This window comes from Alligator sinensis, unplaced genomic scaffold (genome assembly GCF_000455745.1).
Source record: "Alligator sinensis unplaced genomic scaffold, ASM45574v1 scaffold1490_1, whole genome shotgun sequence".
Classification (NCBI taxonomy): domain Eukaryota; kingdom Metazoa; phylum Chordata; order Crocodylia; family Alligatoridae; genus Alligator; species Alligator sinensis.
In genome coordinates this window covers 52,689-56,533 of record NW_005843447.1, presented here as the reverse complement: position 1 = coordinate 56,533, position 3,845 = coordinate 52,689, and the positions used below count along the sequence as shown (strand labels likewise).

The window sequence follows — 3,845 nt, the reverse complement described above, 5'->3', positions numbered from 1 at the left end:
GGCAGCCACCCTTAGCACCCGACCCATGGGTCCTCTCTGGGGGGAAACATCCTCTGGGACCCACATAGTTTCTCTGAGTCTGGATATCTCTTCCTCTTCATGAATCTCTCGGAGGAGGTAACTGAAGTCAGGTGGGCTGCTCCTGCTGCCCTCTAAGTTTCATAGTTTCATAGTTTCTAGGGTCGGAAGGGACCTAGGCAGATCATCTAGTCCGACCTCCTGCCATGGCAGGAAAGAGTACTGGGGCCAAACGACCCCAGCAAGATGTCATCTAACCTCCTCTTAAAAACCCCCAGGGTGGGAGCCTGCACCACCTCACTTGGAAGCTGGTTCCAGACCCTAGCTGCCCTGACCGTGAAGTAGCGCCTCCTGATGTCCAACTTGACCCTTCCCTCCGCCAGCTTGTGACCGTTATTCCTGGTCACTCCTGGCGGCGCTCGGGGGAACAGGGACTCCCCCAGTGCCTGTTGATCCCCCCTGACTAGTTTATAGCAGGCCACAAGATCCCCCCTCAGCCTTCTCTTCTGGAGGCTGAACAGGTTCAGGTCCCGTAACCTTTCCTCATAGGACCTGCCCTGCTGTCCCTTGATCATGCGAGTGGCCCTCCTCTGGACCCTCTCCATGCTGTCCACATCCCTCTTAAAGTGCGGCTCCCAGAACTGGACGCAGTACTCCAGCTGCGGCCTGACCAGTGCCGCATAGAGGGGGAGGATCACCTCCTTGGTCCTGCTTGAAATGCATCTGTGGATGCACGACAAGGTACAGTTGGCCTTCCTAGCCGCCTCCCCACACTGTCGGCCCATGTTCATCTTGGAGTCAATAATGAGGTTATTGTTGAGGTTCCAGAGTAAATTCAAGCTATACTGTGCCCCAGTATGAATTTGCTGGAGCCATATCTGATCAGCATCAGTGACACTAAGCGCTGCTTGGGTCACCAGGCATTGTAACACTGGCTCTAAGCGCAGGACATACACTGAAAGAGTCTCGCCCTCGTCCTGGAAAGTTCCCAGCAATTTGTAGTATGCCCCCCGCCACTCCCTGTGGGTTGGCCAAAAGCATCCTGAAGGACCTGCATGCATTGCTGGGTGGTGATAACAGGGTTCCAGAGTTTGGCAGTCCTCACATCCCCAAAGGCAGGCTCACTCAGGACCTCCAGCAGATGGCGGCACTTATCCTCATCAGGTATTTGCCAAGTCTCTTTGTAGTAGGGCACTAAGGTGTCTGCTACTTGGAGAGCCAGGATAACTCCTCAGGTGCCGGTTACTGAGGCAACTAGAGGGAACTAATGACCCACACCTGCCTAGCCAGCTGACAAGAAGGGGCAGGGCCTGGCTCCTATATAAATCGCAGGCAGGAGGCCAGGAGGCAGTTCCCTGCTGGTGTTGAGCCCCAGCTCAAGTCTGGGATCGTGCCCGGTATGCAAAAGCCAATAAAGATACCAGGGGTGAAAGTATAAAGATTTATTGCTAGCAATACAAGGTGCAAGCGGAATAATTTCACGTAACAAGCACACAGAGTCTTAATTATGAGCATCTTTTATACAGGAGTATTGGACCTTCATAAGCATTCTTGTTTGCTAATTGGTTATAAGGGAGTGACGCAAGGAGTTCTTTACTGAGCATGTCTCTATACCTGTGTTTTAGCTATGTATCTCATTTCCATACATGTATGTTTCATTAGCATACTTTCTCCCCACCCAGGGGTGTGAATCTTAATATTTAAATCAGCTCTTTGCCCTACTCCACTAATTCTATTTTTGTTTTCAAGTCTCCTTTATCTAAGACTGTCTTCTCCTTATCATTGCAATTGAGCATTAGTTACAGAACAGAGACTTTTGCTTGGGCTATGTGTAGTGGTTTCTAGGTCAAACCTAACATTTTCCCCCTCTGGAGCATTTTTAATTATTTTTATTATAATTGCTCCACTCAATTTGTTTCAACACAAACCTAGTATTCTCAGCTTTCTTCGTTTGTAAAATCATTTGATTCACCTTAGGTCTGAAGATAGATAAGACGACAGGTGAACATTGTATACATAGGATATTTGATTGGTCTTGTTACAAAGGATTCTTCTACCTTGGTTCAATTTGAAGCAATTATTAGTACAATTAACTATTAGGAAACATTCAGAAGCATTAGCTGTTGCCTGAACCCGTACGGAAAACATGTCTCTATTCTTCTCTTTTACAATAGTCCCCCACTTATATATATTCTGATATGTACTTTTCTTCTCTACATTCTTCAGCATAGTATAATTTTGTAAAATTTTTAAAGGGGTTGGTACTGCGATTAAGCATGAGGTAAAAACCAGGTGAGCATTGATCCCTCCCGCTAAGCAGAAGTCCGTTCTATTTAAAATTTCCCGGGCCAGATAAATCCAGACATTTTCCTGAGGGTCAAATTTTTGTTGTAAAAGGGTTTCCCCTCCTATAAGTAGGAGTGGACAGATCAGGGTGCCCCACAATAAAACCTTGAACAATTTCATAATAAGGCTTATAAAACTTAATCAAAGATTGTCAAATTATTCAAAGTTCCTTTCTTTTGAATAGGAATTTCAAGTCTCTTATTGGCTCCACCTTCCACTGTTCTCTGTCTCCGGTCCCGGAGTCTGCAGGGATTCCTTCTTGTTCTGGTCCAGCCACCGGCTTTAGGCGACTGGAATGTATCCAAGTCTTGATTCCTTCGAGCTTTGCGGCCGTCGGGGTCGTTAGAAGTACCCTATATGGGCCTTTCCATCTGGCTCGAAGTGGTTCCTCGTTCCAATCTTTCACAAGGACGTAACTCCCAGGTAATAATCGATTTCCCAGGGCAGGATACTGGTCCTGTGTCTGCAGCACGTCCCGTACCTGCTGATGGATGGAAGACAAAACAGAAACCAAGGACCATACATATTCTCTAATCATTCCCTCTCCTAAAACATGTAACTGTTGTTCAGTACCCATGGGCAGACTCAGAGGGTAAGGCTTACCATACATTATTTCAAACGGGCTTAATCCCAATTTAGAATGTGGTGCGACCCTTACTCGTAACAGGGCCAAGGGTAGGGCCTCTGGCCATTTGAGTCGAGCTTCTTGGCAAATCTTTGCAAGGTGTCTTTTTAAGGTCTGATTCATACGTTCCACCTTTCCACTGGACTGAGGTCTCCAAGGGGTGTGTAAATGCCAGCTGATTCCCAGGAACTCAGAAACCTTCTGAGTAATTTGTGCAATGAAATGTGGGCCATTGTCTGACCCTATTCCTTTTGGAAGTCCGAAGCGAGGTATGATTTCTCGTAGGAGTGTCTTGACTACCTCCCGGGCTTGGGCAGTCCGACATGGGAAGCACTCAACCCAATTAGAGAAAGTGTCCACAAAGACAAGGAGATATTTTATCTCTTGTTGCCGGGGCAACTCAGTAAAATCCACCTGCTATTCTTCTCCTGGCCCATTGCCTATTCTCTGATGTCCTGAAGTTTTTCTTCTCCCTCCTTATGGGTTATTTCTCTGGCAGACCTCACATGTCTCTGATACCTCCTTGGCAGCCTCTCTTAATCCCACTCTAGTTACATAGTAACTGATCCATCTTACCAGGGCCCTGGGTCCGTAGTGGGTACCATGATGAGTGCTCTTTACTACCACATGAACCCAGGCAGCTGGGATGATAATGCGGCCATCCCTTGCTACCAGCCACCCGTGCTCCCCCTTCTTTGCTTGAAACTCTTTTATCAATTGTTTGTCTCTCAGATTTGGCCTTGAAGAATAAACAGCTTCCAATGTTTGCAGGCAGTCATGTACAAGATCTGGTGTGTCAGCCATAGATGGCAGCAGTGTTGCTGGATTTACAGTGCGAAAAATGGCCAATTTTTTT

The 3,845-nt window shown here is 47.1% G+C and overlaps 1 long non-coding RNA gene across 1 annotated transcript in view; it reads right to left on the bottom strand.

Moving 5' to 3' along the window:
• Positions 1-2,807: 2,807 nt before the first annotated feature.
• The window catches only part of LOC102379169, a 23,084-nt gene continuing 22,046 nt past the window's right edge, over positions 2,808-3,845 (bottom strand). Inside the window, exon 3 of the long non-coding RNA XR_325492.3 lies at positions 2,808-2,845. This is a non-coding gene — a long non-coding RNA (uncharacterized LOC102379169). The remainder of the gene's footprint in view (positions 2,846-3,845) is intronic.